Source organism: Colossoma macropomum, unplaced genomic scaffold, assembly GCF_904425465.1.
Source record: "Colossoma macropomum unplaced genomic scaffold, Colossoma_macropomum, whole genome shotgun sequence".
In the NCBI taxonomy this organism is placed as follows: Eukaryota; Metazoa; Chordata; class Actinopteri; order Characiformes; family Serrasalmidae; genus Colossoma; species Colossoma macropomum.
The window spans coordinates 21159070-21171010 of NW_023494799.1; positions in this window are offsets into that span (position 1 = coordinate 21159070).

The window sequence follows — 11941 nt, forward strand, 5'->3', positions numbered from 1 at the left end:
GATGACATCTTATTTACTCAGTAAATTCAAGGTTACTTTAAAAAAATATCAACAAATAAGAACAAAGGGAGACTGTGATGGCTGTGGCATCGATAGAAATTTGAGTGGAAACTCTTCAGTTTGGCACAGTTTACACACACACACACACACACACACACACACACACACACACACACACACACACAATCTCTCTCTCTCTGTCTCACACTCACTCACTCTCTCCCTCTAAAAGTCCTTGCAGAACAAATACACCTCCAAACCCCATGAACCAATTCACCAACACATTTCCATTCAAATCTTAAAGACAAACAGCAAAATATCCCTCAAACACTGTGTGTGATAGTAATCACAAATAAACCCATTGATTTACATGCTCAAACAAATGGTGGGCTAACAGATCAAAGGCATTTGCATGGCTTACTGGAGTGAGTCAACTGGCCGCCTTCCAGTGAGGCAAACACGAGGCTTCAGACACTGAAATGAACAGGACTGTTCAGCCTCCAGGCGGTATTAGGGGACAATCAAGAGGGCAAGCGGGCAGCTGCACTGCTCGAGAGCACTGTAATAAGAGTACAGGGCACTTTTTACTCTGTATTGCTCGTCTTCAAAGAAGGCCATGCTTTCATTCCACAAAAAAAACAGAAACTGACAAAGAGAAGGAAGAGAGAAAGGCTGACAATAGAGGTAGAGTGAGGGAGGGAGAGAGAGAGTTTGGTGAAGTCACACAAATGCTGGTCTAAAGAACCTTCAACTCATCCAACACATTAGGTCAGGCTGATGTGTCCTGTGAACAGGGTCATTTATCTCCTGAATTTAAAACCATTTCATATTAATTTTATTTTATTTCTCCTCCTCAAGTCCACTTATTATGTTTGCATTGTTAAGGCATGGACAATGGTCATTTTCATTTTTTCATGACCTTTTTCCAAATTCTGTTATGTCTTAGCATAAAAAAATGCTAGTTTTGATTAGGGTGATACTAGGATAATACTAGAAAAAACTGACATAGCAATTAACCAACAGCTTTATTTGGAAAAAATAAGTAATTCCAGAATGATTGGGGTGATGTTGTAGGGGTGTGCATTTGCATAGAAAATAAAACAACTTAAAAAAAAAGCTGAAAAATGACTTGAGCGTGAGCCGTCCTTTCCTTACAGCATCTGACAAGGCCCTATTCACAGTGCAACTTTTTCTCCAGGTTAGAGTTAACTTATCTGCTGTATGCTAACATCCAGTCATTTTAGCTTGTTTATTCACTGCAGTGAGTCACTTTGAGGCTGAAGTTCCAAAGCACGTCAAAATTCATTTTCAATTCCATTCACATAAAGTAAATTAAGGGGAATCGGTGCATTAGTCCTCTCTGACTGTCAGTACTTTTACCAAAATGACACACTGCCCTATTGCCTGATTAGTCGGAGACAATTGCTAATCACATATGCTAACATTAGCTACCAGGTTAGCGTATCCCTCTTGTGTTGCCTTTTCGAGCAATCAGAATCGTTTCGTCATCTGAACTCTGATGTACATTTTTCCAAACTTCCCATTTTTTTTCCTTTTGTCTTCCTGCCATCAGCATCTTCTGGACAAAAATCTCCTTCACATCATGGCAGTTTTATGTGACATTGCTATGATGACCAGCTACATTGAGGGAGCACTATATCTGCAGTGGAAAACAAAAAGACCCCTTAGTTCCAGTGAAGGGTAATCTTAATGCTTCAGCAAACCAAGACATTTTGAATAATTGTATGCTTCCAGCTTTGTGGGAACAGTTTGGGGAAGAACCTTTTCTGTACCAGTATGATTGAGCCCCAGTACACAAAGCAAGGTCCATAAAGGCATGGCTGGGTGAGTTTGGTGTGGAAGAACTTGACTGGCCCTCACAGAGCCCTGACCTCAACCCCATCAAACACCTCTGGGATGAACTAGAACAGAGAATGTGAGCCAGGCCCTCTTGTGCACCATCAGTGTCTAACCTCACAAATGCTCTTCTGGATGAATGGGCAAAAATTCCCACAGACACTCTCCAAAATCTTGTGAAAAGCTTCCAACAGGAGTGGAAGCTGTTATAGCTGCAAAGAGGACCAACTCCATATTAATACCCATGGATTTAGAATGGGATCATAAAAGCTCCTGTAGGTGTCCTAATACTTTTGTCCATATAGCGTATCAGTACAGCAGCTGAAATTTGTGCGGCTCTATTGTTCTCTTTTTCGCATTATTTTGGTCTAAAATAAAATGCTAAAGCTTCAAAGTCAGAGCTGTGACCAATCAGAAAGCAGTGCAGATGTCAACGACTAAACAGAATGTAATTAAACACATAAAAGATATTGGTAACAAAATATGAATAACTAAAATGCAACTGAGTAAAAAGTAGATTACTTTACTCACTAATATACTTAAGTAGAAGTAAAAGTTTTACAATTTAAAAATAACTATAATAACTAGTTATTACCCACCTTTGCTTATGCATGACCTAGTGTGCCTGACACACACACCACACACACACACACACTTCGCCTGTTCACACAAAGAAATGCCGTCACTGGTCACAGTTCATCAGTTTTGTGTAGGAAACCTTGTTTGTTACCAGCAAATTTGACTAAATATCATTGTCCTGCCTGCTGCTGCTTTCCAATTCAGAGCCAATCAGGTAGAAAATGAAAATCTCACCAGGCTGTTTTATTTATAACCCTGAACCATGCATCCTTCACTTGCACGCTCCGCACCGCACCTGATAACCTGTTCGCGGCTGGGAGAAGTGGAGCAGGATACAGAATACAGAGAAACAGAGAGGATTCAGGAAATTACTATTGTTTTATGAATGCAAATGAGATCAAGATTCACAGAGATTAATTACCCTGAACACATCAATCATCTTGTCATTGAAAAGGTGAATGGATAAATGTGTTGGCATAGTTGGAGGGCACAGAACATTACAGGGATGTGAAATATGACAGAGTCTTTATGGTGCATATTCAGCTTTAAAGGGACAGAAGCCAACAGGCCGATAATCAAACCGATCAATCATCGCCGTATTGTTCTGAAATATTCCTTCAATCGCTACAACCGAGACATCAAGGACATGTATAATCTAACCACTATAAATTTAGCGTTTAGCTAAGGGACAGGCAGTAACTTATAAAACAAAGTTAAGAAAGCTTAACCTCTAAAATGAGAAACATTTATGCCACATCTGTTACAAGGATAAAAAGCAACTGATATGTTTTGCTGTAAAAATAACAGTTTTAGAAACAAAGCGTTCCTTACCAGACGAAAACCACTGTTTTATAAAAATCGCTATTAAAAAAAAGCCAGGTTCCAGTCTGAAAATGCAAATAGGGACAAAGATCTTACTGTTTGGAGAAATGTCCTCTAGTCTGATGAAACAAAAATGGAACCATTTGGCCATAATGACCATCGTGATGTATGAAGGAAAAAAGAGCGGGGCTTGCAAGCTGAAGAACACCATCCCATCCATGAAGCAAGGAGGTGACAGCATCATGTTGTGGTGCTGCTTTGCTGCAGGAGGGACTGGTGCACTTCACAAAAGAGATGGCTTTATGAGGAAGGAAAATTATGTGGCGATATTGAAGCAACATCAAGACATCAGCCAGGAAGTTGAAGCTTGGACGCAAATGGGTCTCCAAATGGTTCCAAATCGTTGCCAAGTAGTTTTAAAAATATCCTTCGCTTCTCCAGTCCATAGCATCTATTCATGAACACTAAGCTGCTTGTGAGGTCACAAATCCAAATGCAGTTGCATACATCCACCTATTCAGCTTAAAGCAGTTTAGCCCCGCCCATTCATGCTAAGGTTACAAGAAGCGTTTGTCCTATTTTTGAATGGGGTACAATCCAAAACAGAGCTCTACACATACATATACATACAGTTGAAGTCTTAGGTTTACATACACTTAGGCTAAAGTCATTAAAACTCATTTATCCCCTTTACAGTTTCCATGATAAACAAACTATAGTTTTAGCAAGTTGTTTAGGATGTTCTTGATGTCATGACTTTGTACCTGACACAAGCAATTTTTCCAACAAATGTTCACAAACAAATTATTTCACGTATAATTCACTATATCAAAATTCCAGTGGGTCATAAGTTTACACACACCACGTTGACTGTGCCTTCAAATAGTATTGAAAATCCAAGAAAATGATATTATGGCTTTAGAAGCTTAGGCTAATTGACATCATTTGAGTTAAATGGAGGTACCTGTGGCAGTATTTTAAGGCCTACCTTCAAAGCCTACTTGCCTCTTTGCTTGACGTTATGGGAAAATCAAGAGAATTTAGCCATCAGAAAAACTGAAAAGAACTAGTACATTCTTGGGAGCAGTACCTGAAGGTACCACGTTCATCTGTTCAAATGATAATATGCTGATTTAAACACCACGGGACCACACAGCCATCATACTGTTCGGGCAGGAGTCGAGTTCTGTCTCCTGGAGATGAACGTACTTTGGTGCGAAAAATAGATATCAATCCAAGAACATCAGCAAACGACCTTGTGAAGATGCTGGAGGAAACAGGAAAAAAAGTATCCATCAACAGTAAACGTGTCCTATACAGACATGACCTGAAATGTGCTCAGAAAGGCCACTCCCCTTAGAACAGCCATATAAAAGCCAGGTTACAGTTTGAAAACGCATATGGGGACAAAGATCTTACTTTTTGGAGAAATGTGATGAAACAAAAATGGAACTGTTTAGCCATAATGACCATTGTTATTTAGGAAGGAAAAAGAAGGAGGCTTGCAAGCCAAAGAACACCATCCCAACTAGGGGTGGGAATCTCTAGGCACCTCACAATTCAACTCGATTACGATTCAGAGGCTGCGATGCGATTATAAAACGATTATCAATGAATCTTGATGCATCATTTTTTCTATACAGGACTTCTATTTTCTCACTGTGTGACGACGGTTCAAAAAAAAAAAGTAGCAAGTGTCTTATTGTTTTTAGACAATAAAAAGAAAAAAAAGAAAAATGAGAGAACAAACAAAAACCCTCCCAACAACACCCCATCTATGCTGCACCACTGCACCATAAAAGGTCTTTCAACTAGTATGGACTTGCTACTTTTAAAGCAAAGTATTTGTAATGATCCACAATGAATTTACTTCCAACATCTTTACTAGTAAAACAAATGGAAGCAATGTGCCAAGTTAACTGGAAGGCTTTCATTCACTGCTCTTGTTTGGAGCACATGAGACGCAGGCTGCCATTCATCTGTGATAAAATGCGCTGTTACAATGGATGTAACGTGTCGCAGTTCTCCTACTCGTTTTCTTCAGTGATTTTATAACTTCAGTTTTGGTCTTGTTATAGAGAGTGTTGGGTGGGGGGCATCACTGTGTCAGTAAAATATCTTCGAGACAGGATGCTGTATCTCGGCTCTCGGCTCCAACACAGCGTGAAAGCCCTGGTCCTCAACGACTGAGAACGGACACAAATCCTTGGCAATAAAAGTTGCGATAGAGTTTGTAGTTCGCTTCGCCCTTTCCTGAGTTGGGTGGAAGCTTTGACATCGCTTGCTCGATGGTCCTCTGGTTGGCAGCAACTACAACCAGACGAAAAACGGGAGACATGTAATATGGTTTCAAATGTTTGTCGTTTCCAAAATATTTTAGTTTAGTGTGACGCAACTTGCATGTAGTATGGCTCTTATCCAGGTCCTTTTTCAATTCAACTTCATAGAAGCCAAAGTGCTTCCATACGCCAGCTCAGGTATTGGCAACATATGGCTCTTTTACTGTCCTGTTGCGGCTCCACAGCAGATAGATTTTTAGGTAAAGTAAGGAAGGAAAAGTTCAGCAACCTCGCTGCTGCTTTATTATCACCCACCCCTGATTCTTCAGTGATATAAAGTTGAAGCCAGATATTCAGCAGCTTTTTGTTTGGATTTTCCAGTTCCACCTTAAACTGTGCAGCAGTTCTGAAGCCTGAGGTGCCAGAATGTAACTGCTGGACTGTTTAAGGTGGAAAGTGAAAGTTAGCTAGCTAGCTACTAAGACATCAGCATACTAATAGTGATTTTTTTATGCTTGTTATGAAGAAAAGGACCATAATACATTGAAACAACATTAAACTATGATAAAACAATGGTTATCATAATTTTTAACTGAGAAAATTCCCACATTTGTGGGTTTCTTTGGTCACTCGCGCAGCCATCTTGCCGCTTTTTCTTTTTTTCCCTCATAACACCCCGTTTGGAGTGTGTCTCAGAAAAACCTCTGTTTGAAGGGTCATGTAGCCCTAACACTTCGCCCTATCCCTCTATCTCAACAAGAATCGGGATACCCTACCCCTAGACGTGAATACACAAAAGGGTCAAGGTCAGTATTATAGCAAATTCCGTATGAAATCCAGGGCATTTTTAAGTTTCTTTCTTTTGTAAAAACTGTTGTATAAAAGCAATAAAACACTCAAGGTCGTGTGTTATCGCGAATAACATCACAGCCGCGATGAACCACAACGACTACGACCAAATCACAGCCGTGTTATTTGTGCTAACACACTCCCTCTCGTGTTCTATTGCTTCATTTTACAACTGCTTCCAATGCAGCTCAGCCAATCAGATTTCAGGACCAAACTATTAATTTTATAATTATCTATTTTTTAATCTAAACTGAACCAGCCTCGTTCTGGAATTCTGGCTCAGTACTGGAGAACTTTCAGCTATGTGTGGTTTCTGACACCATAGAACACTGTCATCTGTAAACACAGACTAAAGTACATTAGCATAGCTACAAACAGAACCGATTTAAATTTGTCCTGTTAAAGATGCAGGCGCTGCAGTTGGCTTCCTGTTTGCCAGCTTGTTTTGCGAATTTTCCATTCCACCTTAAATGGTGCTGCAGTTACATTCTGGCACGTGAACAAGCTGTAGCATTTAAGGTGGAACAGACTGATTAAGAAGCTGGCAAATAGGAGGTCAACTTCAGCTGCCATAATGAAGCCTGAACTTAGATCGGAATTTTGTCAGAGCCACATCACGGAAGTTGAAAAGTATGAAAAGTTTCACTTTAGAAAGTCATTATATAAGCTTGGCGAGTGGGCAGAGTTTAAATATTATCCTTATTCTTGCAAACTTTTATTATATAACTCCATTTACACAGTAAAAGGTTGAAAAGAGCTTAACGGTTTCACAGAACAGAATCATTTCAGGCCAGATCCTACAGGTCCTTTTGAGCTGATGCTGGAAAATGGTGCGAGTGGAAATTACACTGTTTAAAGCACATACATTAAAGTTAGCGGGATGGTGCGTGGGTATCCATCAACCTGGAGACCTCTTCATAATTTAAGCCTTTTTTATGGTATAGTCAGTAAATGGCAGATAGAACTGAGCAGGTCAGACGTCTCCTGTGAGCTTTTAGAAAAGCCCCACTTGGGTAACTGTGCTTTTAAGTTCTTTCATCGTTTTACCCACCCACATATACACACAGCGTTAAAGACAAAGGCAAAAATTCTCTCTATAAAACCTGGTTCTGTTGAGGGGGTGCAGAAGATGGTCACGATTATGCAGGAATATCTGAACTGTCAGAGTAAAAGCCTTTCTAGTAATAATAAGACACTTATCTCATAGCAGGAGCTGCACTTCTGCATAAAGTGTATAAAATTACGCAAAGCATTATCAATCCAAAGCAGAGTAACTATGTATTAAGTTCACAGAGCAATAACATTTTTCTCTTTCTCTGAAATGAGGATATTTCCAGCAACTTCAAGAAGTCATGCTGTTTGCGCTCCTCACTTTTTGCCTTTCATTCCAGGAGCTGTATTATAGAAACATCCTGTCTTTTTGTCTTAAGTTAAGATCTGACAGGTCAAGATTAGATTATTCACAGATTCGTATTACAGAAGTAAATCTGTTCTTAATTTAGGAATTTTATCTTATCTTACAGCATCTTACTCCAGTTAGGAAATCCTAACTTACTCAAAGTCGACAATCTGCCGTCACATCTGTTTTCTAGCAACCGACCACACACAGCTGAAACGTAAACATGTAATTAGTTGAATTAGTCAGACAGCTACAGTTACTGACGTAAAAAAAGGTCAAACAAAACTTGTGATGAACTGTAAGCTGTGAATATTGTGAGAGCGCTCCCTGCTGTTTATCAGAGCGTCGCCACTCCCCAGTTTCAGTCTCCATTTCTCAAACGCTTTAGCTGAGCGCACTAACGTTATTCCTCCTAATAAACAGACACACCTTCAGTCTGCAGTGTCTGAGATTTTTAAAACGCAGAGTTCGAAAAGAAAAACATCTCACAGTGAAAGCAGCGTTTTACAGTATAAATAAATGTAGCCTCATTATGCTAGTAGTGAACTATGCTGCCTGACACAGCTGCCTAAAAACCATAGAAACAGATGCTTAAACAGAAGTTAGGACACTGTTGGGGTTTATTGTAAAGTTAGGACAGTATTTAGGAGATTTAGTCTAGTTAGGATGTTTGTGTGATACTGTTTTCTTATCTGGAGTTAATGATAAAATTCTGAAGTTAGGAACTGTTATTCTGTAATAGCTAGTGTCCTAAATTCAGTCCGTACTGAAGTCGTCATGGAGACTAAGAGATCAGATTTCAGACTTGAAGTTTCTGTAATACGGCCCCTGCTCTCCATTTCCCACCATTAGGGGTGGGCGATATGATACTCCCTAGCTGTGTTCTTGCATGTTGTGCTGTCCATGGTGGGCTTTCTCTACATTTCTCTCCACAGACACAGACAGCCTGATGGGAGATTCAGGGCGCATCTCAGCAGAAGATGAGCAACCACTGAAAAAAAATCCGAACTATTCTTCAGACCAGGACATCTGTATTCCTACAGCTCTGCCTGTGCATGCGGCTCCGCTCCCTTCATTATTCAACACAAGAGGCCTTGTTGCTTCCAGAGAGATGAAGGGGGGAAAAGAAAGAGCACAAAACACGCCATCTCAATCGATTTCTCTCCCTGCCAAACAGGCCCCAATAAAGGGCAGAGAGAAAGGCTAAATCACACAGGGGGCTTCAAAGAGCAACTCCAGCCGACACACACACTCAGCTGGATCCGGGTAAGCACATCCTACCACACTCCGTCTCCCTGCATGGAACCGCACTTATACAACACAGTGAGAACCAGGACTGTATTTGTGTGCGTCTGTGTGTGCATGTTAGAACTTGAAATAGAACTTGAAATGAGAACAACGGATTACAGATTATTAAATTTATACAGACCAAAAGTTGGACTAAAGTCGGGTTCAGGCAGAATATTTTGGGGCTACAGTCGGGTTCAGGCAGAATTTTGTGGTGCTACAGTCGAGTTCAGACAGAATTTTGTGGTGCTACAGTCGAGTTCAGACAGAATTTTGTGGTGCTACAGTCGGGTTCAGACAGAATTTTGTGGTGTTAGAGTCGGGGTCAGGCAGAATTTTGTGGTGTTAGAGTCGGGGTCAGGCAGAATTTTGAGGGCTACAGTTGGGTTCAGGCAGAATATTTTGGGGCTACGGTCGGGTTCAGGCAGAATTTTGTGGGGCTACGGTCGGGTTAAGGCAGAATATTTTGGGGCTACGGTCGGGTTCAGGCAGAATTTTGTGGGGCTACGGTCGGGTTAAGGCAGAATTTTGTGGGCTACAGTCGGGTTCAGGCAGAATTTTGTGGTGCTACAGTCGGGTTAAGGCAGAATTTTGTGGTGCTACAGTCGGGTTCAGACAGAATTTTGTGGGGCTACAGTCGGGTTCAGGCAGAATATTTTGGGGCTACAGTCGGGTTCAGACAGAATTTTGTGGACTACAGTCGGGTTCAGGCAGAATATTTTGGGGCTACAGTCGGGTTCAGACAGAATTTTGTGGGCTACAGTCGGGTTCAGGCAGAATTTTGTGGTGCTACAGTCGGGGTAAGGCAGAATTTTGTGGTGCTACAGTCGGGGTCTGTCAGAATTTTGAGGGCTACAGTCGGGTTCAGACAGAATTTTGTCAGCTACAATCAAGTTAAGACAAAATTTTGTGGGCTACAGTCGAATAGGAACAGAATTTTTAATGCTACAACCAAGTTAGAAAGATTTTAACTTGGATACAGTCGGGTTCAGAAATCAATCAACCAACCTTTATTTCGACTCAGAAGTACATCGAGGATCACTCATTTACAATGTAGCTGAGCAAATTACAAGGAAACTAAAAAATTTTAAATGAAATTTACCAAGTAAAACAAATGAAAACCATAAAGACGAAAAGATTTATTAAAAATAAATAAAATAAATAAATACAATATAAAAAAATAGCAGCTCAAACAGAAAACACGCATAAAATATCAATAAAAAAAATAATAACATTAAAATGAAGAAAATTTTGTAGCCTGACAAAATTCTTATGCTACACTTTAGTTCAGAAGAGCTACAGTCAGGTTGGGACAAAATCTGTCAAGTCACAATGAGATTTAGACAGAACTTTGCTGAACTATCACCAGGTTTAAGTTCTAAAGCAGGTGCTGTGGCTGTGTTATATTCAGTTAGAGAATGTTCTCAGGTAGTATTCAGATTCTCTAGCGAACACATATGCTGGTACTGCTGTTGTACAACTCAGTAGACTTCATGATATGCCACTTCTGCAGGAAAAACAATCGCAAGCCACAAGCTTTTCTTTTCTCAGCACTGGAGCACCTGGATTGTGACTTGGCTCTCACTTCAAATACTCACAAGCAAATCCAGAAAGGAAAAACGAGACACGCACTGACAGACTACACCGCCAGCAGCAACAAACTGAATTCAACATGAACAGCAGGAAGACGAAAAAGGTCAACAGCAGTAAAGCATTTGTGAGGAATATCTGAAGTGAGACCCCTGAACCTACACAGACTTTTAACTACAGTATCCCAGCAGCATCATCTGTCACAATGATGAAATCAACAAGGACACCCTCAGCACATTCTGGAGCACAAGGTTAAAGCTTTTATAAGGCTGGCCTGAGTCAAGAGCTACTGAAGCTGTGTGGAGTCAGTACTGTTACTGTATACAGTACCAGTCAAAAGTCTGAACTCTTGTGATTGAATGCATGTTCAAAAATCCTAAAGAGAGATTTACATGTAAATACTTGAAATTAAACAATTTATGATCAGTGGAATAAACAAAGTTAGCATTTACATACAAATTTATTTACAAAACATTTTAAATGTAATTTCCAAATGCCATAAAAGGTATTTGTAAACAACAGACAAGTGCTTAGCTTATGAAGCTTATTATTTATAATTATCTTCTCAGTTTCATTAAAAAAAATTAAAAGTGGTTTACATAGTAGTATTAATTTCCAAATCACTTCCTAGGGTAAAAAAACAGGAAAGCTAAAATATTAGGGTTTAAAAATGATTCATTAATGATAATCTTTCCTGAGTAGGAAGGGTTGGGTGATGTATTGAGTATTTACAACACATCAGTAATGTTTCTGGAGATAAAAAATTAGAAAATATTGTGAACACTGGGCCAGTCAGATAGTTCTTAAATGAGTTTGAGAGAAAGGTCCTAAGAAAAAAGTCTCCGTCAGATTCATGACACGTTCTTAAAGCGCAGAACTGTTCTCACCTTTGTGCTGTTGAGTGTGTGCAGATTCTGTTCTTACCTAAGAACAAATCCCAAATAAGAAAACACTGGTGAATGTCAGAATCTTCGTCAAAACTGTGTATGTTTTTTTAAGAAAAAAATGTCTTCATAAGAACGGTCGGTGAATGAGGCCCATTGTGATGATCTTAATGTGCCTCATTATGTACATTCTACACTCAACTGATTTTCTTGAGAACTGTATGTACAGCTACGCAAACCTCCTCGTCTCGCGAGTATAAGCACATTGGAATGTATGTAAAGAGGTTGGATAGCACAGTGAATAACACCACTGCCCTGGAGACAGAGAAGAGCAGGGTTTGATTCCACATTCAGGCAGGAACACAAACAAGACTATTGTACCTGCACTTGTCTTA